Here is a 25252-nt window from a genome sequence, read left to right as displayed (position 1 = left end):
GGAGGGTCTCAGGAGGGCGAGAGGCTTGAGAGGAGCTCTGGGAAGGACGTCTCATCCTTCTTTTCTCGCGAAACGTGGACATCGTAAGGTTCGGTATCACGAGATCGTCTTTCCGGGTCGGCTAACCGCGCTCGGGAAAGAAAGAAACCACTGTCTGGCGGCCAACGATTTGTTTCGGAAATTGTATATGATTCGAGCTGGATGGGGGCTACAGAATAATGGTCATGGTAGGCTAAAATGTTATTTGATCAGTGGACCAGTTATTTATGGGGCCAAGTGCGCTCGAGATGGAGAGGTGAGAAGTGAGTCTGTTATATGCAGCAATATTATTGTAGCAGTGCTCGCATACCGGGCGCGATATTAAAAGAAAAGCTCGTTTCGCCACGAGTTTGCGCCAACTAGTACAAGCACACTTTTTGTGTGTGTGTGGAGGTAAGGTGGGGAAGTATTCTGGGAAGGGATGGTACTGCATGATGTAAAACAATATTAAGGACAAACCAGTACATACATACATACATACATACATACATACATACATACATACATACATACATACATACATACATACATACATACATACATACATACATACATACATACATACATACATACATACATACATACATACATACATACATACATACATATTTGAAATCCACGCTTGCTATACAGCAAATATGAATATCATGTACGTGTAGGTATAACAATTTTTACAATCGGCTTCGCTGGCTTCACGTGCGCTATTTTGGGCACAACAAACTTCGGTTTATGAAGTATGCCAAATTGTACGGGCCATCACTTGTCCCATTCTTAAGCTGACACAAAACCTTGTGCGTAGACACTCACAGTTGGCTTCGCCGTGCATGATATGCAGAGAAGCTGCCCCAGAAGGGGGAAGGCTGTTTTCGACCCGCTGAACAATCGAACTTGTCGTCGAACATTTGACGTCATCGGACGTCAAATTTTCGACGTCCGATGACGTCAAATGCTCGACGACGTCCGTCCGTAACTGACCTGGGTGTGAGGAACGGAGCGAAGCTTTCTATGCCGGACCGATGGCAACTGTCCCGTGACGAAAACGTATTGCAGGAAGCCAGGTTTACCCGATTGGTTTTACACAACGATGATGATGATGATTATGATAAGCTAAGGCACATCAAGCGTCTGAAAAAAAGGTTTCCGTGATCGGAATCAAGCCACTATCCTTCGCGTTATATACGACTGCGCCCCTCCGACGCGGTCGAGGCAGCTTGGATTTAAAGCGAAGCTTTCTTGTCATCACTGATGGCGGCCGTCCCGTCACCGAAACTCTGGGAACCCCTACACCCCCAACGACAGTGAACGAGTCCCTCACTGGAAAGCCGAGCGTTTAAACCATTGTTGTTGTTAGAAAAAGGGGCGTTTTTTGTTTTATTTTGTTTTTTGTGACGTTAAAGTTCCGAGATTGTAGTTCCGTGCCTTGATTGTTCCTTGCCCCCAAAAGTTCTGTGCCCTGATTGTAGCGCAAGTGCCAAAATTGTCACCTCGCTTTTGGCGAACGTTAAAAAATCGTGCGTGTTTTGTTGGTACAAAAAAAGGTGTCGTCATCGATGCTGTACCTGAAAAGACAACGATGAAAGAAAAATTCCCCGCATTTCCCCGAGGGGAAGAATGTGAAAGTGCGAATGCACGAGTTGAATTTGCGCGGTTCGGTAATGTTCGCGAAAGAGAGATCACACACACACACACAACTACAAAGAAAGAAAGATGCATTTATTCACAGACACCTATTTGTGTTGTCGTTGTACTTGATTGCTAGAGCGGATCTTAGCTTTGAAATTTCGTGTCAGTACTCCTTTAGGCGGGTGCATTAGCCCTTCTCACGCCCGATTCCTGGCCAATCCCCCACGTGGGTATGTGCCATGTCAGCGGCCAGGCAGCGCGCGCCCATCTCCCCCCGTCGCCAAGGAAGACGAGGAGATTCCTGGCCAATCCCCCACGTGGGTATGCTATGCGGACATCGCCGGTGGACGCAGGTTCAGGATCGCTTAAGAAGTGCATTCGCACTTAACTGGCCAATCCCCCACGTGGGTATGTTATGCGGACATCGCCGGTGGACGCAGGTTCAGGGTCGCTTAAGAAGTGCATTGCACTTAAAACCTTATGTTTTATGAAGGAAAACCTTATGTGCTTACGCTCCAATGCGTCGCGACAGAGGGATCGTGACGAACTTGGTGAAGCAAAAGGGGCTGAGAATTTGTTGCGATCACAACAAGAGCAAATTCGTAGCCTGCTGCAGATTGGTGGTGTTGGGCTCAAGTGGATAAACCGTTAAAGTCGGTTTGCACTGGTGGGTCGCTGCCATAAAATACTCATCTTCTAAACTGTATAAACTAAATAAACTGTCGTCTGATGGCTGCAATCAGCGCAACAATGCCCACCAACGCCCAAGTCAACGCCCACCATAACCACTTTTATTCTTAACTTAACACACTTTGCATTAATGGCACAAAAAACTGCTTAACGTTAGCAAAGCAGGAGTTGACTCTCTTTGCTGCGCAGCAACATTCTTTTCGGCTACACTTTTCCACGACTAAAGTGTTTAAAACCGGCACCTTGTGGTTAGGTCACTGCGTTAGAACGGTGGTTTGGGCTAGTACAGACATAGCGTAGAGTGGTGTGCCTAGCGGTATAGGACACTATAGACAAACAAGTTCAGTGAGTTCATGGGAGTCTTTTGCGCTACAGTCTTTTGTGCAATTCCGTCGTTTTGATGAAAAACAGGAGCGCTTATGTCGCCTTGTAGAAGGCCAGTGGCCCAGGATTGTCTCCTCAGAGAACGGGCTCCGAGAGTCTAACTTTCGTAGAGTCGCAGAGAGTTGGCTTCGTTCCGATGAAAACCGTGGACACTCGGATAGGACATGTCGTATGGTCTCTTTTTTCTCATTGTTCCCCCTTTCCCGCGTGCAGGATAGCATACTAAGCCGTAGCCTGGTTAACATTCCTGCCTTTCCTTTACCTTTTCTCTCTCTCTCTCTCTCTCTCTCTCTCTCTCTCTCTCTCTCTCTCTCTCTCTCTCTCTCTCTCTCTCTCTCTCTTGGGCTAGTTGGTGTATACTAACTGAAATTCAAAACAGCGCAAAAAGACCGGACAAGAAACGACAATAGACGGCGCTAACTAACAACTGGTTGCTTTATTCCTCGGCTTGCGAAATATACCCAAGGAAAGAAGGCGAGAAGGAATGGTGATGGAAAGTAAGTACATCAAACAATAAACACATTACGCAGGATCTATACACGTGCGAAGACCCCCAAAAAAAGTACCGCTGATACTGCGCATATCATCTAACACGTAGTCAGGTGCGCGAGGCAAGGAAAGGCAATAGTGGACATTGCAGCTTGTTTTTTATGAATCCAGATAGCGGATTTTCTTACGTCGTAATTCAAAAGAAGGCTTACTAACGCAATCGTCGCCTGCCTTGTGAATGAGGTATGCTTCATAGATTTCACGCTCGCGCTGACCCTTATATGTTCGTGCAACACGCGTATCGTGGAATCTGGGCGAGCAGCCGTAATCGTGACAGCGTGAGGCAAGGTTGCTTGCAGTGCCCGTTTTTAGTGTGTTCCCGTGCTCGCGAAGCAGATCATTTAAACAGCGTCCGGTTTGACAAATATAGGTCTTCCCACAGGACAGCGGAACTTCGTATACAACACAGCACTTACAGTCTATACGTAAGGGTTTGTGCGGCCTTTCACGCAAAAGATGCCCTTTGGCTCATTTGCGTTCACTCGCCTGCAAAGGCCACCCTGTTTGTTTGGTGCAGAAAACACAACTCCAACCCCTGCGCGTCTCGCTACCTTTTTCAACATGTACGAAACTCCATGCGCATAGGGGACGACAGCGATTTTAGCCGGCCTGTCTTTCACTGATCCACCTTCGCTGCGTTTGTGAATCTGCCCTAGCAACACCTCAGCCAAGTCACGAAGCAAGGCAGCTGGGAAGCCTGCCGACAAAAGCCTCGCAACCTGCGAATTAAAACTGGCCTTTACTTCATGCGGACAAGACCTCTTAAAGGAGCCCTTGAAAGCAGCGAAAGCACGTGTATAGATCCTGCGTTATGTGTTTATTGTTTGATGTATTTACTTTCTATCATCTATTCTTCTTGCCTTCTGTCCTTGGGTATATTTCACAAGCCGCGGAATAAACCAACCAGTTCTTAGTCAGCGCCGTATATTGCCGTTTCTTGTCCCGTCTTTTTACGCTGTTTTGAATTAAAGTTAGGTCACTGCCATGACCGCTGCAACCAGGACTTATCTTCACCTTAGAATGCAGAACGATGCTGTGTGAAGGAAGTAACGGAGTTTAAAGAAAAATCAAGTTCTTAGCCTTCCACCTTAAAATTGCCGAGTCCATTCATTGCCCCGAATTTTCTGAGTTCATCTCTCCGTCCACGGTCCACGGTCTGCCCTGATTTCGTCTACGCTCAAACGACAAACAGTCAAACGGTTTAAAGACAAAGCTTCCCAGCTTGTCCTTGGAGAAAAAATGGTGCAAAAGGTGCAGGCTGCAAATGCTGCAGGCATATTAAAGAAACAAACGGGTAACTTCAGATAACAAGGAAAATATGGATGAAATGTAGACCAAGGAAGTTGGCAGTGAATGTCGCCGAGACCAATGCTCAGCCGTCTTGCCCCAGTAACGAACGTTATTGAACCCCCTCCCCCAACACACACGCACACTCTAGGAGAAACCCATACCGCAGAAGAATTGCGACACCGAGAGGTATATATATATATATATATATATATATATATATATATATATATATATATGTATGTATGTGTGGTGCGTGTGTGGGGGTGCGTGCGTGTATTCGTATTCTCTTCAGCCGAACTTCCACGCCACTGGAATGACTTGGGAAATAAAATGAAATCGAGGAATGGGAAAGGCGGTGGGGTGGTGTAGCTGCCTTAGCTCCTGTAAAGGCGACAAGGAGGGGAGGAAGATAACGTTCTCCGCGCGTCGTCGGCGCCACAGTGCACCCGCTGCCGTCCTCGACCGATCCGTATCTGTCGAGCAGGCGAACAAATTATATGGTGCTGCCGACAACGTCCCCCCGTCAGTCCCAGCCCCGCTCTTGCAGCACGGTGCCGCCGCCAAGGCACCAAACTGCATCCGCGGCTGTTCAGAAAAAACACCCGCTACATCACGAGAAAGCCTTTTCGCAACTGGTCACCGCTGTGAAGCGAGTCTAGTAGAGGAGATTGGGGGAATTTTAAGCAACGTCGCAGCATGCTGGCCTGACCAGGGCGTAGCTTGACGATTCGAAGATGAGAAGGTGCTCATGACTTGTCCAAAGGCTTGTTATTGAGCTAGGTGTTGTTTCCGTGCTGCTTCGCTTGTGTGTGGAGGTGGCTCGGCATGGCGCGCTGCAGACGATCGAATCGGCTGCCAACGCCGCTACGCTTATCCCTCGTCGGCTCCCACTTCCTCGTCATTGTCGCTCTTTGGCCTGCAAGAGCGACTGGCTCTTGCAGGCAATATGGCAATATATATATATATATATATATATATATATATATATATATATATACACACACACACACATACTTATACATACATTCCATAGTTTCTTCATAGTTTTCTTTGGTTTCCTTTACTTTTCGGCGCGTCACACGTCGGTTTGTTCCTTCGCCTTGCAGTGGCCCGCCTCTCTTAATTGCGTAACGAAGTCCATGGATTGAGAATAACCTTAAATGTGGTGCACTTGCGCTAACGGAAGAGGAATGCGCGCTTCGTTGGCTCATTTTATTCCTATATTGCTTCCTCTTGTTCCATTTGAACATCAGCCGGTCGATGTGCGCGCGGTCAGGATTGTTGTACTCGAATTTACCTTTCCCGGTTTACCCTTCGTTGCTCTGAAACGGTTCGCATGAAACACGCACACATTTAGACAAAGATGCTCTGAAGCGTTCTAGGAGGGGCGTATTTTAATAAATTATGAGAAAGTCATGAAGTCATCAAGTGTTTCCACATCTTCAATAGAAGACGTGGCAAGTTCGTATCACAAAGGGTGTGAGACAAGGAGAGACCATGTCACCGAAGGTATTTACAGCTTGTAGAGGGCTTATGTAGGAAGGCTGATACCGCCGAGTCAGGGATTCGAGTAGGTACCACGTTCTGTTCAAACTGTCCGTGTAGTGGATGTGTGTGTGCGTGTATGTGTGTTCTGTGTGCGCCCGTTCGTGTGTGCGTGTGTGTGCGTGCGTGTGTGTGCGTGTGTGTGTTTGTGGGAGTTTGTGCGTTTGCGTGCGCGCGTGCGTGTGTGCACGCTAGGTTCATTTTCAAGTTTCAACGTACGGCACGCTCAACCACAGGACGCCCAAGCTATGCAAGAAAGCCACCCTCTCTCGGCATCCCTTCGCCAGGCAGGAATGACGTCGCGGCGAACGCACGGAAGCAAATGCCAAACGCAATGGCGTAGAACTGAGCACAGCGAAAGAGACGAGATTGGGTACTACGCGAGCCTCAACTGGCTGTCTTACTTAAGCTGGATATTTCTAAGTTCAGAAGGAATTATCTGGGACCTAGTTCTCTAAGACGACGGTGGTGACTTTGAAAAGACGCGTGTACTGGCGCGCAAATGCATGTATTACTAAGCAGTCTTCGTGCAGCGGTGATCCGTGATCGTGTTGTATACATGAAAGTAGAGTACTCGGCTATTTGGTCGCTATAACGAGTGCAGTCCGGTTGAGAGGAGCCATTCCCTCAGCCTCCACCGAAAATGCGAATGCATAGTTTCCGCTATTGCGAGTTCGGTCGGTTAAAGAGACCCTGCAACAAAAATCTTAAATGCTTGCACAAAGTAGTCACCCAACACACCCAGTACTTAGATTAGAGGGTCGCAAAGTACCTCAGCTGAAAATTACTGCTGTATGCCCATCAGATAACTTGCAAACTCACTCAGAAGATTTTTCTCTCTTCCCGGTCTTGACGTTCTTCGACGGCTCGAATTTCGTCATTAAGGCCATTTACCGGCTGTTGGCCGGTTTTTGTTGAGTTGCAGCAATGCACGTGTTTCGATAGCAACTTTAAAAATAAAGCCGCAAAAACAAAGCAGAAACAGAAGGCGTATCTTCAGCGACGAGCGAATCACGCAGTGCCGCTCCGTGTTGGCGATAATTACAGCTTTACCGGTGCTTGGCAGGCGCGAGGGAAAGAGTGAAAGCGTTTATCCAAAGTGTTGCAGCGGGCCTTTAAGCTAGGTTAGGCTTGGAAATAGGGTAAGATTTGTGAGGCTGTACTGGTTTAGTTCACTGTATGTTTGATTAGGTCAGGCTATGTTGTCTTCAGACGGAGTATCAGAAATTGAATTATGGTTGACCTAATTATAAATCATGAGAACAATTGATTCATTGTAGGGTTTAACGCACCGACGCAACGCAGGCGATGAGGCGCGCCGTAGTGCAGGGCTCCGGATTAATTTTGACCACCTGGGGATCTTTAACGTGCGCCGAAATCTCGTACACACGGGCGTTTTTGCTTTTCGCCTCAGCGGCCGCCGCGACCGGGAATCGAACCTGCGACCTCGTGCTCAGCAGCGCAACGTTTTAGCCACTGAGCCACCGCGGTGGGTAAAATCATGAGAATATACGCCTCACTCGACAAAATCGCGTAGATCTTCGGCACTGTAGAGCGGCAGCTTGTAATATGAAAGAGTGAAATTACGATGGAAAGTGTTAGCTAAACTTTCTGATAAGCTCAGCAAATTTCGGACCCGGTTACGGTGCACCAAAACCATCAGATTTTTTTTCTCTGTGCGCTGCGGCACTTTGTCCTATATTTTCTGTTACTTCGCGATTCTGTATCTGACGCTGCGCACTTTATTCTTATTCGATTCAGTCGAAGAGCTATCGCGTCGCTTTGTGTATTCTTACAGGGTCTAATAGGGCTGCTGTACCCATTTGTTTGTATTTGGCGCGTTTTCTTAGGAGAGTTCTCGCGATTGGCTCGAAATATGGGCGCCAGAATGCACTTTTTAAAGCGAGACTTACAGTGCCTCACTGATGGCATATGATGTCGCCCCACAACGCATTGCAGGAAGGCCAACTTTAGTCAGCGGGTTTCAGAAACGACGACGACGACGACGACGACGATGATGATGATGATGATGATGATGATGATGATGATGATGATAAGCGAAGGCACATCAAGCGCCTAAGAAAAAAAAAACGCTCCCCGTGGTCTGAATCGAACCTGAGTCCCTCAGTTATGAAGCCGACGTCTACCCGAGAGTGCTAACCGTTCCATGAGACCATGCGCGAGCGCCCAACTGCCCGCACAAATAAAATTTGTTCCAATCCAATCCAATCCAATCCACCCAATTGCGCTATTCCGACACGGCCGAAGCAGCATGGATTTCGGAGCTCGACTTTGACTCAGGTTGCGTCGGAACCATCTTTCTCTTAGGAAAGGGGCTTTGATTTTCTTTTCCTGCCTGGATTCAGAGGACCTAGGCGGGCTGTTAATGGTGATGATGCTGTTGATGCAAATACTTCTCACTCGAAAGCGCTTACCGGCCGACCTGGCGGCAGTACGCCGGCAGAACTTCTCCAGTCAACTATGCACCCCTGGGTATCACTGATCACTGTTCGTATATTTTTATTTACGAAGCGTAATGCTCGAAATGCATGCCTTGCATTTGGTGGACGAATAGTGTAAGTCATTAAAACACGTCAGTCCCACAACTTACAAACCCGTAGCCTTTTCGGCCCTGGTGGTGTCAATTGACGCCATCACATAAAAGTTCCTCTAGAACACGGAGAACGAAACCAAAACTGCTAGTTTTATGGGGAATTTTCCCTCAACGATGCCCATTGCGATAGATATCCCGGTTATTTCATTTTATTGGAGCTACTCGCTACAAATAAGAAAAAGCTCCGGTGCAGTCGAAATTACGACACCGAGGCTGAAAAAAATGGCGGTCTCAGTTTTATTCCCAAGCTTGTATATCTATAAATACGTGCACTACGAAGCTGATTTTTTTGTTTTTAGGTTTATGTAGTCATAACGCTTAGGAAAATCTGCAAAAATGATGTCATGGCTCTACACAAAATTTTTAATAGCGAGTTGTCTTAATTAATTGTCTCATTAATAAAATCGGTTATTACTTTTACCTCCAGCTCTATTTTTCATTTGTGGGCTTACGGGACCCTAAAGTTTAGGAAAACACACAGAAAACATTCTTTTGCTTGAAATAAAAAAAATCAGGGCTGAAAGCGCTAGAGTCATTTACTGCGGCAGCGACACGCAACAGTTACGGACACGACAACAGACTCCGCTACAATATAATCCTAAAATGACACAGCAGAGGTGGTGAAACATCTATTGCGTGCGTCGTCGCAAGCTGATTAATGGAGTAATTTTCGGAGAACGCGGCACTGTGCTCACGAAATCATTGCGGAACTACTCCTGACCCGTAATTTACGGAGCGAGCAATGAATGTTGAAGGGTGCGCACGTTACGAAACAGTGAACGCATCCTTTCTTTCAGCGGAACGAACGAACGAACTCCCACGCCCTTTCGACGAAGATGACGGTTTGCAAAAACAACGGTGCCGTGCTTTCACCGGCTACACCCCAAAAAGTCACGCGCAGCCAATCAGGAGGCAGCTCGGGTTTCATATCCGCCGCTGTGTGGCGCGTTGATCAGTCATCGCCGCATAGTTGTTCCCCCGAGGCGTTGCTCAGCGAACGCAAACATATCGTGCCTTCTCAGTTGCTCTCGAAGCGATTAAAAACCAGATTTCAAAGAAGAAGAAAGAAATACGAAACTGCGGCATTCCGGCCAGACCGCCCGCCAGTTCAGCATCCCCCTTCATAACTCTCAAAGCCTCCCCTCTCCACTAAGCCTCCTCCGAGTTCCGCAGCCTGGCTGCAGCCTGGCTTGTACGCAAAAAGCCCCCCGCGTTACGGCAGCGCAAAAAGTCGTGATTCGACTTTGCTCGGAGGGAATTTTGACTCGCCTCCGCAGCCGCCGCACTCCAATCACGATTCGCGGCTTCACCTCTGCCGCACAACCGAGCCCTCTTCGACGCCGCCGAACCCCCGTAGTTGCGAACACACCCCGAGAAACCAAAGAGGGGGGAGGGGAGGGGGTAGAACGCCGCCGTGCCTTGTTGCGGGGCATATTTTATGACTCGCGATCCTGCCAGATATATTATGAGCTCCCCCCTTGCCTTCCCTTCTCGCGCGTATACTCGTACAACTGCGGTGCATGCCAGCTATTCCATCTCCCCGGGCTATAGCCGCGACGTGGCGAACTCCGACGTCCGGCCTGGCAACGCCTTTTTTTTTATCTTTCCCTTGGTACTTTCCTAGAGGCGCATCTGGTGCTGCGTGTTTGGACCGGCGGATTTTCTTTTTTGCGAGTTCCGTGCTTTCCGCTGTGTACGCCTGAAGCGCGCGTCTTGTAGTACTAGCGAACTGGGCATCCTGCTCAGTCGCCGCCGCGCAGCATCTTGGGTTGCTTCTGACCTTTCCTGCTTCGGCTGCAGGGCCGGGTGCAATTATAACTGAAGACGAATTCGCTGCTGGAACGGCGCCTGGTGGCTGTAGCCAGCCTGTAGAAGAAGAACAGGAACGGGCGGAGGACGCTCCCCTGCGGGCTCCCGGGATGCCCTGATCACCATGAAAAGAAAGGCAGAAAAAAGGTAGCTGAAAAAAGGAAGCGTTTACGAACAAGAAAGTGAAATAAAAGGAGGTCGTTGGAGGACGGTGCGTTTACATGCCTTCTGCACACAAGGGATGTTTAATAAGTTCTTACAAATGCAAACTGAAGCGCTGACTTGCCCTAGGTCGGCTATTCCACACTGAAACATCTTAATCTGAGAAAGCTACAACTGAGCAACCAGGCGAAGAACGAAAGGGCAAAAAACTCCTCTGGCCACTTCAGTCTTCAGTCATCTTACGTGGCTTGAATGCGAAATCATTATGGCTTCCGCTGGTTTTGTGCGCCTCCTGCGCTCCCACCTTGTTGGTGTACTTGCGTGCTCGACCGTGCTTAGCCGTCGCAGAAACCGACAGTACGTCCGATGTCGAAGCCCTTTTCCTCCCGAGATTTGGCGTGAGTCACACCAGCTCCGATGAACTCCCGGGAAGCTGACAGGGACAAAAGATATTAATAAGCACATTAGGACGCTCTTGTATGAGTGGTTGCATTTTTGTAGGAATCCATGAGCCGTCTTAGCATCTACCGCTCTCCCTGTGAGCAGGGCCTGATTAGAAAGGCAGCGACTCCAAGCTACAACACTCGGACTACTACAAAGCAACACCGTCCCGCACCCAATCAGATCACATCGAATATCCGCCATTGCTGCTCCTGACGCGCTATGAAGCTGCGAGAGCCTCGCGCTCGTTTTGTGTTTGTGCGTCTAATTTCCCTATCATGGAACCCGTTCATTCAAAAGCCTGGTTCCAGAGAGGGTATCTCTAATTTTGGAGCCACCTGTTGCTCATAACGCCAAATTTTCTACCTCGTGGACCTCATAATGCGTTAGCATTAAGAATCTTCAACGATACGCAGAACCAATCTTCCACAACCAACAGGAGTGCTCAAACGACACACCAAATGAACTGCCTTGAAAAGTTTCGAACGCTTATGACTACATAAACAGATTGTCTTTCGAAGCCTTTGGGCTACGCCGGCACCACAGCCGCTACGACGGAACGCCGTGTGGCTCTACTTGTGTCCATTGAGCGAGCTACTACAACGAGGCAAGCCCCTAAAGTGCTCTGCACTTAAAAGTCACCATGCAGCGCCTGCGTGTCCGGTCCAACCCTTCTCTGCGCTCTCTTTCATCGCGATTGAACAAGTCTTCTAAGAAACCACGCTCCTGAACCACTTTCCAGTTCGGCGTCTTCTTGTCTATATATGTACCCGTCTGAGGAGGCACAAAGCGTTGTCATGCATCGACTTTTGCTACGCGAATGCGTCAGTGGCGGTCCCAAGGGGGGGGCGAAGGGGGCGATCGCCCCCCCCCCCCCCCAAACAGGTCATCAGCTTCCTATTTCTTTGTGTTTTTTTAAAGCATTCCACTTGCGCGAGATTAAATCCCGCTTGTGCGCGGCCGTAAACATGTTACACCGCGGGTTACACCACCTTCGCGCACATGCCTGCATGTTTATCACTTCCTCCGCAGAATTTGCGCAGGAAAAAAAAAAAAAAACATTCGCCCCACCTAAAACCAATTTCTGGGACCGCTACTGGAATGCGTCATGGCCGCCAGCTCGATATGTCCTCTCTCGGAATTCATGGTGAAGCCGTCTTCAACAGGCTCATTCATGATTCACTCTTTTGAACCCGTGTGCGCCCACATGGGGAGTGACTCGGAGGTATACACACGCACACCTTCGTTTGAAACTTTAAGACGAGAAAATTCTGCTGCAGTTCATAATAATGTATGCTTGCTCCGTATTGAATGATAAAACTGCCCGCGTAGGCGCTCAATTTTATAGTGCGCACTCCTACGGTGTCAAGTTTTAACCCATCTCGGGGGAGAGATGATAGAGAGAGAGAGAGAGAGAGAGAGAGAGAGAGAGAGAGAGAGAGAGAGAGAGAGAGAGAGAGAGAGAGAGAGAGAGAGAGAGAGAGAGAGAGAGAGAGAGAGAGAGAGAGAGAGAGAGAATAGACTTTATTAAAAGAGGAAAGGCTTTAGGGATGTGTTCTCATTACAGGGTGCCTAGAGGTCGGGCCGCGTCGATAGCCCACCTGATGAAGTGCAGCTGATCAGAAGGACAGTTTTTGTTTTTTGTTTGTTTTTCTGAGACAAAACTGGAGTAAGAACTAAGAAATGACAACTGGGCTAGTTGGTATTGCATTTGGAACATCTTGATGGTAGCGCACTTACACACGAACACTAAGAATGGAGGAGACTTAGAAAGCTGCGCTGTCGTTTGTCGTCTCCTTTCTTAGTGTCCGTGTGTAAGTGCGCTACCATCAAGATATACCAATTGTAAAAAACTAAGCTTAACCTTTAGCGTGGAACGCAAAAGCATTATCGTTCATACCGGTGCACATGTACAGCAGCGAACCCGCCGCTACGGCGTATTTCACCTAAGCGCTGACGTCATCGTACCCTGTGGCGGCACCCGCAAGCTGTGAAAACTTTCCGCTCCTGCCCGCACGTTGCCATGTTGGGGCAGCAGCGCCTTGCGACTCCGGGGGCTTCACTGGGCTCCGCAAAGGAGCGCTGCGGGAGTTTTCGCACACGGTCAACGTCGCGGATGACGCCGGCTTTTCTGCGACACGGGGGCCGTAACGCCACGCGTTAATAAGCTGGCCTGACGGTTGAACGCAGCCCATAGATACTCCAATGGTGTATAGTTTTAACGAAACCAGTTCTCTGAGGGATCAGCGGTGACTGAGGCTTTCCGCTCATCGGCACGAATAGGTCCGCGGCTTTGTTTCTCACAGTTCTTCTTTTTTTAAGTGCAGAGCATTTCAGTAACTCACGATGTCACCCGCGTTGACGTCCGTCGTAGTCCGCACCGTCGTAGTCCGCACCCCTCCCCCTACACTATATAAAAAAAAATACTATCCGGCGCCTGGTTTCGATCCCTCGACCCTGCGGGCGGAACGCAATGAACATGGTGCTCTACCCACTGCGCCACAAAGCCGACACAGAATGGGAGGCTACGAACGCGCCTTATATCCTTGACTCATTCAAACTACGTCAAGAAGCTGCTGATACAACGCATTCACTACCACCAGCTCCCCAAACACTAAATGTTAACCCAATACACCCACCCTCTATGCGACGCATTTACTCGAGTCCCCCTCGCGGGGAGATGGGCCCAATTTTATTTTTCTGAGAGAGGCGAGGGGAAGATCTTGCGGAGACTCCAAAGGGGGAGTTGTCGGATAAAAGCTTGAGCCGCTCTGCGGTAACATGAGCCCCTCTAAAGCCGACTTCTTTACTACACATGTGTGCAGCGCGGGGAAGACTTTATTTCCAGTGACAATATAGGAAGCCGGATAAGAAGCCCGATATAGAGGCATTTAATGAAAGCCCATTGGGCCTTTTATTCGTGTAACACACACACACACACACACACACACACACACACACACACACACACACACACACACACACACACACACACACACACACACACACACACACACACACACACACACACACACACACACGCACACGCACGCACACGCACACGCACGCACGCACGCACGCACGCACGCACACACACACACACACACACACATATGGGAAAATGGTTGACTCAGGATTAAAAGTGAAAACAGTGTTTTACTGACGTTTTCACAGGAGAACCATTCTTCATCGGAGTCTAGTCCTCCAGTCGAAACGTCAATAAAACAGTTTCTGTTTTTAATCGTAACTCAACCATTTTCTCAAATGTTCTTCTGGCTCCTCGAGAATTTCCTTCTACTGCTATATCATCATCATCATAATCATCACCACCAGCATCATCATTATCATCATCATCAGCAGCAGCCTATCTACGCCCACTGCAGGGCAAATGCCTCCCCCACTAATCTCCAATAATATATATATATATATATATATATATATATATATATATATATATATATATATATATATATATATATATATATATATATATATATATATATATATATCGGTAAGCAATTATTGTAATGAAGTCCTGAAGTCATGGGGACATAAAACTGACTCCGTTACAAGCGGTACCTCGCTAAAACAGGGAATCAATTGCCTTCCCCGCGCTGCAGTTGGATACGGAAAAAAATTCTAATAAAGCGAAAATTCGAGCAACGCGGTCTCGTTATAACGTGGGCTTAACTACATATAGTCGGGTGCGTGTATGTGTGTATGTGTGTGTGGCGGTGCTGGAAACTTGCAACTACGTCCGCACGCCGTCCTCCGGATGGCACACCAAAGACCAGTTCACGCTGCGGCCGCAATCAGAACGATGAGACAAATGACCGTACCGTCTGGGCGCGAGCAAGGCGTTTCTCTCGGTGCCCTCAACCGCCTTCTAGTCCGCGAAAAAGCCTCGGTGAGTAAGTTATCACAACTTACGTCCGATCTCGGTCCCCGCATTACTCACATCTAGCCAACTCAACAGAGTCACCAAACTATCACAAAAGTAAACAACCCAAACTGAAAGCAATCCGACAAGACAACTCGTCGCACAGGCTTTCTGACGTAGGTGTCGACGATGCCCGCTCCGGGCAAGGCGGCCCGGACACGGATCCGCCTGGATATGTATTGCACTGGCCCGTTCGTGAGCCTTCTGAGCTCAGTAGAGCCGCCCATGCGTGTACGAAGCACAGGCGAGCTGCAAAGTACTATAAAGCGCGGCCTCCGGGGCATATTCACATGCAGAGCACGAAGCAAATGAAGGACGACACCGCGGTGAAACGGGTACAATCCTTCTCCTCCTCCTCCTCCTCTTCCTCCTCTTCGCGATTTCGAAGCCCGTCCTCTGCAGGCGAATGACGGCGGTGCAGGTATGCGCGCAGCGTTGCGGCGATCCGAAGGTTGCATAATTTAAATATAATATTGAGGCAACCGATTGTATGCGAGGGGCGCTTTTTTTGCACCAAGGCGGCGGAAGAGAACGGCGGAAAATGATTCATGGTATTGAGTTATTTATGCGTGCTTCAGCGTTTGATGGCGGAAGCACTTTATTCCACTAAATTAATGGAAAGACATTTCTGGAAAATAAAATTGTAGTTATTGCTCTTAAGCGCATTAGTGTGTTGGGTAATTGAAGGCAACAACCACGTTTATTACGCTGAGTAATTTGAGGGGGTTTGCGGTATCTTCAACAAAAACCACGTCCTAGTCTTTTTAGTCATTTCTCTCGGACAAATCAGCCTACGCGCAGTCACGAAGTTGGCTATGCTGCACGGAACATGCGTTTCCGAGTTTTCCCCAGGGCGCGCGTAATTTGGATGGCTACTCTGTAAAGCAGCAGAGCAGAGCGAGAAAGCGAGACACGCGAACGATGCGCATAACAACTCGTGTACGATCAGCTTCACGCATATGAACACTCTTTTTTTTTTTTTTTTTTTTGTAGCGTGAGCTACACAGGCCGAAGTTGAGCAGTTAAGCGTGGCTCCTGAAGAGCCGTGCTGCGCATGAGCGGGAGCAGTGACGTCATACGGCGCACATCACGCTGCTCGCTGCCCAGCGTCTCTCACACACCCCACGCGCCCAGCGTCTTCGACGACCCCCGTTCCGCACGTGGCGGCCCGGTCCACTTGACCTTGCGAGGGGTGGCCGGGTGTGGAACCGATGGCTAGTGCGTCGCAGCAACACCGGCGTGCGCCTGTGGAACCAGCTTAGCTCTGGGGCGATTGGTGACGCTGCGCCGGAGCCGCTTGATAAATATACATGTGTCACATAATGCATATACCGTGTGTGTGTCATTGAAGCAGCAGTAAGCGTGATAATCAAGGTAATCCAAAACAACCTGGAAAGCTAAGAATGACCAGCTGAACCTTAGCTCACGCCACCTATATCTTGGCATAGCCAAGCTAAGCCACTGCTAATTTATTTTTGGCGATATTGTTTGGGAATCCCCCCTGGTGTGCCCCATCGCTTTTTATTTAAGGCGCTGGTCCCTGAACTTTTACGGTTTCTAATCAATAGAACAGCGTACGCGGATATATTGAGATGTACCGTATTTTCGCGCGTACAACACGCCCCTTCCCCCACTTTTAGCCCACGAAAACAGAAAAAAAAAAAATCCTCCCGTATTTCCCGCACATTTGATACAGGAAAGGCTGCACCAAAGCTACTGCTCAAGCGACCCATCACATACTACGTCGAGAGAAAAAGCGCATATTTAGCGAGCAGAATACACTGACTGCAAGGCGAAAGTCACAGTTCACTAATAAAATTCAGTTAGAGTGCGCTCGTGCTTGTTTTATTTCTTACTTGTCCTTGTGTGTTTTGCGCAATCGCTCAGTTAGTGTTACTGTGTAAGAGCTTCACGGCACCACACGCATTGCCGTGAAGCTGCACTAAAGGAAAGACCCCGCGTATTATCCGCCCCCCTACTTTGCCACTGAAATTTTCGTATTTTTGTAGTGGGCTATACGCGCGAAAATACGGTAAGTTTTCGTTTAATTGCCATAGTTAGTGCGTGAATTTTGCAGCGTTAGCGCGATTACAGATACGTTGGCCGTTGGTATTTTCCGTGCTTCATGTCTGCCCCAGTTATCACCACCGTCGAGGGTCACCTTTGAAGCGTGCTTCACAGCAAGTATCATTACGCTGCGGTGAAGCTAAACAAGCAGCCACCAGCGAGGGAAACAAAGGCAACGTTCGCTGGCTATTACAACGATAATTTATGATAGTAATCCTCGGGATACGCGCACATGCTCCGCGCTTAGGGTGGTTGCTCGAACATCGATTAACCCCTAAGCCACCGCTCGCGCAAAATGGACAAAGGGTTATCGGGTGATGGCGAAAGAGCAGCAATTCTGATCACAAAATCGGGCTTCTCCAGAATACTGCTAGGCTCGAAAAATGAATACCTCCAACAACATGCGATATGCCCAATTCCAGGAGCGCCGTGTTACCACTTTACCTTATGGAAGACTCACCTTATCACATTCCTGTGGGACCGCGTACCGATAAGCACCGCGTACCGATACGAAACCTTTAACAAATTCATAGAAATGTCCCCAACGGCCTAGTTTGCTTGTTCTAGATATATATCACTTCTTTAGTGACATAAATAATAAATAAGGAACGCATTTTAGTTTATCCAGCTTTCACTAGATGGCGCCAGCTGTCTAACAAGCAAGGAGGAGGAGGAGAGAAACGTTTATTGGAGCGGAAAGTGCTGTTGTGGGTGGCCTTCCTAGTCCGGATAGCCGCAAGACGTGGCAGCTGCTCTTGCCCGAGACACTAGGTTAACCTGCGTCTCTAGCAGGCAGCTGTTCAGCTCGCACTCCCACTGCTCCAGGGAGGGGGAAGGGATGGGATTTGGGTGGTAGGGGCAAGCCCAGACAAGGTGGTATGTGGTGTTGGGGGTTTTACAGGATGGGAATTCGTAGGGATACATGGTTGGCGATATGTTGTGTAGACTTGTTGTGTTGTTTGTAGTCGTCGCCAAAGGCGTGCGTCGTTGGTGTTGAGAGAGGGATGAGGAGGAGCCTAGACGAGTCGATTTCAACGGTAGTGGTACAGGATGTCTGTGTAATGACTCGGAACTGGGAGGTGATTGAGGGATTCCGGTGGGTCTTCTCTGCCTTCAGGGAATGCCCGGGTAGTGAGTTCGCGGGCAGCGGCGTGTGCCGCCTCATTCCCTGGAAGGTTGGCGTGGCCTGGTGTCCACGCGATGTAGATGGAGCAAGAGTTTAATTTTTTATTTCAGTACAGAAGTGACATATCTGTAAAGTAAGTAAACGGGGCTGTTGTGAACATTGATATGTATTTGTAAAGTTTTTCGCATTGGTTCACGATGCTTTTTAAGCCAGTGGGTCATGAAGTTGTGAGACACCTAGTAATGTTAACAGGTGAGTTCCCCCTTAATTCCTTCTCTTGTTGGATAAATTTCGTACTGAAAGCGAAATGACGGGCGCCACGTTGGGATAACCGTCTAAGCGCATGCAAGCATAAGGGATTTTTTCTATACGCTTATGTTGCCGTTTGCTCCCGCGTCACTAGGTGGCGACACTATAGGTTCAATTCCCTGTCACAGGCAGCTGGCAGATTGACATTAGAAGATCACGCTATAACAATACGTGGACTGTAGACATTATAGCACCTCTTCAGGTCGAGTATACAGGACAGAGTCAAATGTGTTTTGAAGAGAACTTCAAAACTTATGGGCACTGAGAGTGGACAGACAGCTGCATCTTTAAGTCATGGACGCTCATTGGCGGAAGGTGAATTACTAATAAGGTGAAAAGAGAGCAGTACTGGGGATGCGAATCGTCTGTCTGTCAGGTGCCTTAAGAAAGAAAAAAAACATTTTGACGAAATCAGTACGCTGGATGCCTATGATAGGCGACAGCATCGTGTATGAGGCTCACGACGCAACATGCACAGAAAATAGCCCTTCTTTGGCTACCTAAGCATGGACATGTCTGTCTGTCTGTCTGTCTGTCTGTCTGTCTGTCTGTGACACGATTCAACCACTTGGCCAAACACAGTTGAAAGAACAATTGAACTTCAAGTAAATACATAGGCAGGATAATTCCAAACTATCCTAAAACTGCCGCCATGGCAGTCCACTTTCTTCTGCAGGTTATTCGTTGCTGATAAGACGCATATCTGGAAGCTTTTCAGCACACGTTTTAGTGGCTGTTAGAACGCCCATGAAGTTGAAGAATGGGGGCTCGAACATTTTGTACTACTAAATAGCAACCATAAATAAAACACCGCGTCATGTTCGAACTTTTGTACGTTCGTCCATGAAGTCTAGAAAAAAAGGAGCAAAAAGAGCCTCACGTCCACTTGCCTATGGTTTACATTACAAATGGCAAACGGCGATCAGGGGCGTCTAAAAAGATGGATAGGCCAACTTTTTGAACTTCCAGGTTACACACTGCCGTCACAAAAAAGTGCCCCAAAACAGTTGCGACACGTTGACAGGAGCCGCGTGTACTCCCGCAAGAAATTCTCAAGAGGGATGATGATGATGCTAATGAGTAGGAGCTGGCTTCCTGGATTCTTCGTTTCTCGGTTCACGAGGTCCCTTTTCCCTTTTCTTGCGATCGACGACGTTCTGGTGAAAAGTGCGCCAATTGCCTTTTTCTTTTGTACTTGCACTTTGTGTAGAAAGCGGTCTAGCGCGAGCAGTTTAGAGCCGTGAGCCTGCTCTCCTCACCCCGCGTGGCCTCTTCGGCATTCGTAAGGAGCCAACCAGCTTCAACTTGAACGGCTTATTTTCAAGATGTCCCAGGCTACGAACATCCGACCCTCTACTCCCGCTTCCCCCTCTTGACCTAGCGTCTTCCTGATGAAATAAAGGCTTTCTCCTCCTCCTCCTGAAGCCGGAGCTGCCGGACTAAGAAGCCTGCGGTAAAGATATTAATACAGTTGAGGACAGTGTGCTTGCTTACCAAAGTACAGTAAGCCGCCACCGGTGGCTCAGCGGCTAAGGCGTTGTGCAGCTGAGCCCAAGGACGTGGGTTCGATACCGGCCACGGTGGCTGCTTTTCTGATGGAGGCGAAAAGCGAAAACGCATCGGTGTGCGGGATTCTGGCGCACGTTAAAGATCCCGAGGTGGTCAGCATTAACCTGGAGGAGCTCTCCACTGCTGTGCACCTCACAGCCCGGGTGCGGCTTCCGCGCGTTAAACCCCACAATCACTCAATGATTCAATTAATGAATCGATCAATCAATAAACAGTATACCCGCGTATAACTGGCCCTCGGTACATGAAATTGGCTTCTTTATAAGCGAAGCTTCGTTAAAGGCCAGTGCTCTGCACTGGGGGGCCATGAAACATTTCGAACAAAGGGAAATTTCGAATAAAGTGATTTTGTTATAGCCGAAATAGGCCTTGAGGGCAGACCGGTCCGGTAAATGATATCGTCACCGGATGCTGTATCTGCTGACGAAGACAAGGAAGTTTTAAAGCTCTTGGGAGGTATTGGCACGCCAAGCGGAGATTTCGACAATGCACTTTAAGTCTTGGTGAAAAAAAAAAAAAAGGCAATGCTTGAGAGCATAATTAAAACGGAATATAACCGTTGCTGGGAAACGACAATAAATGCAGAAGCTAAATAACTTCGGCTTCTTAGGCGGCCTCTGCTATCAGTTTGTTTTAAATTGGAAGCCTTTGGACGGAATCTTTATCATCCTCTGGCAAACCTGCCTTTCAAAGGTATTGCGGACACGTCTGCAGTATCCGTATCTTTGGGTCCCTAAAAATTGGCACGGCGTATCAATTTACAGCGCCACTGAGCTCGTTAGGCGATTAATATCTTAAGGCTTCAGATAAAACAGTCACAACGCCATTGACAAAAGATTATTCTGCGAAACTGCCGCACCAGGCATGGAATTCCGAAGAAGACTGCCGGAAGGCTTCAAGGCAACGTGGCGAAACGCAACCTTTGCCAAGCGAGCACTTGAAAAAACAGCAACACATGCATTTATTCATGCGACACTGTTCCCATCCGCTGAGGACACTCTTCCAGACCGAATAAAGGTTTTGAGCACCAACATAGAATCGCAAAGGCGAGAAGCAGAAGTGTTGCGTAACAGTCTGCTATCGCAGATTCCTCACGGACGAGGAAAAAGAACGCGCGGACGAAACACAGCCGTACGCACGTGCCTAGTTTTGTTACTCTTTTTTCCTTATTATCGCATCGTCTTTCCGGAGACGTGGCATCCCCCGCGTGCACGTAGCCGAGAAGGGGCGTCGTGCAGCACGGTACGTGAGCTGGCGTGCTCCGGAGAACCCACCCATCCGAGACGAACCACCAATGAAGTGGCTCCCTGCAACTAGGCCCTTGGCCAAGGAGAAGACGTGCTCCTCCTTGCTTGAAGGCGGTCCTACCACCACGCCGGTCCCAGTCGAGAGGGGAGGGAGTGCCGCAGGGTCTTCCTCTGGCTCCGTTGCTCTTTCTTTCCCCCCACCTCGAACGGACACGGCACCCCGAACTGCTCCCCCCCCTTTGCCTTCACCGCAACACCCCCTCATCCCGCCGCGACCTCGGCATGCAGACGTGCTCGCACGAACTCGCCAACAGCCGTGACCCGGCGAGAACCCGTCTTCCAGCATACCCGCCTCGCAACCTGGTCGTCGGCCGGTGGTGGCGCCAGGCAGACTGCCGAGTGGCGGCAATTTTCGAAGCGCATTCGAAGCTGATTTAATCATTGCGTTTAGGGTCAGCAGCATGACACGTCGTTTAACCGGGACGCGCGGTGCCAAAGCTGCGTGGAGGCATATTGAATTTCCGAAATTGGGCCCTAAAAGAGCGGTTGTTATACTAGAACGTTTCTTGCACTTAGGATGAGCGCGGCAGAAAGAAAAGTCGAGCAAAGAGTTCTTTGAGTATCGGTCTCTTTGGATAAGTGTGGTTGTAGTGCCTTCAACGAGGTCGTTAGGGTCGGATGTGTTTATAGAGAATAGCTTTCCCGTTACTACGTAGCGTGATTTGGCAGGCGTCCCTTCGTGAGTTGTGATGACTGAATGGCTCCGCCTGCTGTTTCACTTGCCATGGAGCAAAATTGGCGTGGAAAGAATTTACAAAGCAAATGGATTAGTGGCGTGAGGTTGTTTCGATAATAGCTGCTATGAAACAGAATAAAAGGCGCTTTTTACAATGGCTTTGTCTCCCTTTTTTGTGCCTTTCCTTTGCCCCGTTCCTATAAGTTTTTTTTTTTGCTCACTTGTAGTTGATTTTTTTTCTACAATGACCTTGTTTTGAACGACAAGAAAATTACATTTCCCTCCTTATTTTCCACACTTACTGCCAAATTCCAGGCATGAATTTAGATTAAGCGGAGTTTCGGAATAACGAAAATATCATACTTGTCAGTGTACACTGGTCGCACGTACATCACAAAGATTTTGCGCACCCAGAAACATGTGTAAAAAAAACAAGCTTATATAAATGAACTCGCAACTACAAAATATTAGTATACTCTGCTGCCCTGATGCGTTGAGGGGTGTTTTGGGTAGCCTAGGTGAACAAAATTTTTTTCGAGTTCGTCTCTCTCTTGACTCTGTTGTCGGTTGCTTTGCTTTTCGGTTAAATTCGGTCTAAGGAACTGCCACAAAATTTCGTCTTGCGTGGCATCGTGCTGAACACAATCGACACCACTTGCGGAAGTATAATTGTTGGGACATGGCAGTGGAAAAGGGGAAAGGAGAGGGTGAAGGTACGAGGGTATGCGCAAAATATTTTCTCCCTGAAACTTCTAAAGAAGCCAGTTCGCTCCTTCCTGAAGTTCACGGTGTATTGGAACACAAATATACAGGGTTTTACGACGATAATTGAACATTTTAATATTTTTTCCTGAGCAGATCGCTGCGTTCCCGCTCGAACTTCACACGAAGGTCGCATTCCGTGGTCTAGTTTGTTTGACCTCAGGAACAACGACGGTACTTGCCCGTTTATTCTGACAATAAAACCATTTTCGCTATTGGAAAATCGCGGCCGATTTGGACGTGTGAGCCACTGCAAGCTCATCTTGGAATGACGGCGCCACCTGGGGTTTTCAGAGCGAGACGGACGATGGGGATTCACGCTCCTTCCACAGCAGGAAGGAACCAAATGGGGTAGCAGACAATCAGAAAATGTGAAAGTAGGTTTTGTGATTGTCTGCTACCTAATTGTCTGCTACCTAAAATGTGAAATCAGGTGAGGAAAGAAATTCATCAGTTATTGGCAACGATGAACAATGGGAATATTTTATTGCCATTGGTATCAGCCGTTGAGCATTTATTTCCGATCATCGTCAACTAGCGACGACAGAAATTTTCTGATCGTCTGCTGCCACGTTGGGCTCCTTCCTGCAGTGGATCCCCATCGTCCGTTTCGCTCTGCATACCCCAGGTGGCGCTGTCGTTCCAAGATCAGCTTGCACTGGCTCGCACGTCCAAATTGGCCGCCATTTTCCATTAGGCAAACATCATTTTGATTAATTTTCAGAATAAACAGGTAAGTACCATCGTTGTTCCCGGTGTCAAAGAAAATATACCACAAAATGCGACCTTCGTGTGAAGTTCGAGTGTGAATCGCGCAGCGGTTCACTCAGGAAAAAAAAAAATTCCTGTTTTCGTCGTATACCACCCAGTACCTTCGAGAGACGACGTTTTTTCAGCAGTTCGTAGGGCTGATTTTGAGTTAACCGGAATATGCCTTGAAACAAATCTGAAAAGGCTATATAGGGCATGGAAGACAACACTGCTCGTTCTGGGTAGATACGAAACGCCTTTTAGTGAACCAAGTTTAGTGTTAGCTGAGGTGGAGTTGGAGATAGACGAACAGGGAGACATGCATATACAGAGATATTTTTAGGATATCTGAATAAGGGGAAGAATAAAAAATATAAACCACTATCGCAGCTTGAAAAAAAAGGGAAATACATTCATACCTTGTTCTCACTATCTGTTTGCTTCTTCGCAGGATACCTTGGAATGATTTCTTCTGCTTCACCCGGGGAACTTGCGGAGCATGCGAGTCTTCTGCCGTGGTCCTGCACCCAACCAGAAGAAACACCGGCTGTTATTTTGAAACGCTAATAAAATTCCGACATTGTGTTATAAATTATCAGTTTTACATGAAAACACAGGACGCAATGACTTTTAAATGCCCTGGTATGCGAAATACTAAATAATTTTATCAATTTGCTGTCTAGATTGTTCAGACGACATTAAGAAGTACACGTTATGGGAGAGACAAGAAGTCATGGGAGTGCCGCGCGCACTCGGAAAGGTGTCGTGTATTCCGAACTGAGCGGAGAAGCGGGCCGATTGCTACAAAAAGAGTTTATTACACTGCAGGTTGGTTACAACGCGCGTACAGGTGCCTCCAAAAGTAATTGGAACACGGTCTCGTAAATTTACAGAAATTTCTTCTTCCGGAAACTGCTTGGCTGCATTGGTGTGCGTTTAAAGCAGTCCTCCTTCCTATAAAAAGCTTCCTGTAGGCCTGTAATGGCTGTCATAAAGCCAGTAAGACAAATATTTTGTATTATTCCCAAATGCTTGTTCCAATTAACTTATGATGGGACCTGTACGTCCATCGACTTCATAATGCGCCGTATTTTAGTCGTATGTCGTTATCCCAACAAGCCAGACCCTCAAAATAATGCCAACTCTAAACCAGGGGGACGCTGTTACCATGTGTGTTAAGGCGGCTCGAACTCATAGTTCAAACTCCGCCAGGACTTCGTGGACACGCTATTTCTCGCACCTCTGTTGACTGCCTCAGACAGGTGTGGACTGAGATAACGTCGCGAATTAGGCAGTGAGTTATCGGTGACAAAGGAATGAAGTTATTTTCTGTAAGTCTTGTTATTCTTCCGGGCTTTCCTTTCCTATCGAAATGAGGGACCCCTGAAGAGGCCTATATTTGTGCTTCACGATGCTCTTCTTAAAATAAAGTCAAACATAAAAGAATTTACTGTAGTCTTGAATTAACCCATCAGATTAGTTTTTTCATGACAGACTAATCTAAAGGTTCTTCTAAGAAAGTGATTGATTGATTGTAGGGTTTAACGCGCCGACGCAACGCAGGCGATGAGGCGCGCCGTAGTGGAGGGCTCCGGATTAA

At 48.1% G+C, this 25252-nt stretch overlaps 1 long non-coding RNA gene across 1 annotated transcript in view; it reads left to right on the top strand.

Moving 5' to 3' along the window:
- LOC144142700 (uncharacterized) overlaps window positions 1-24244 on the top strand; it is a 61988-nt gene extending 37744 nt beyond the window's left edge. The window contains exon 2 of the long non-coding RNA XR_013317032.1: window positions 24104-24244. This is a non-coding gene — a long non-coding RNA (uncharacterized LOC144142700). The remainder of the gene's footprint in view (window positions 1-24103) is intronic.
- Window positions 24245-25252: the final 1008 nt, after the last annotated feature.

Source organism: Haemaphysalis longicornis, unplaced genomic scaffold, assembly GCF_048455015.1.
Source record: "Haemaphysalis longicornis isolate Haplotype H1 unplaced genomic scaffold, Haemaphysalis longicornis Haplotype H1 scaffold_6, whole genome shotgun sequence".
In the NCBI taxonomy this organism is placed as follows: Eukaryota; Metazoa; Arthropoda; class Arachnida; order Ixodida; family Ixodidae; genus Haemaphysalis; species Haemaphysalis longicornis.
The sequence above is the reverse complement of the archived record's forward strand: the minus strand, read 5'-3'. Positions and strand labels throughout refer to the sequence as shown.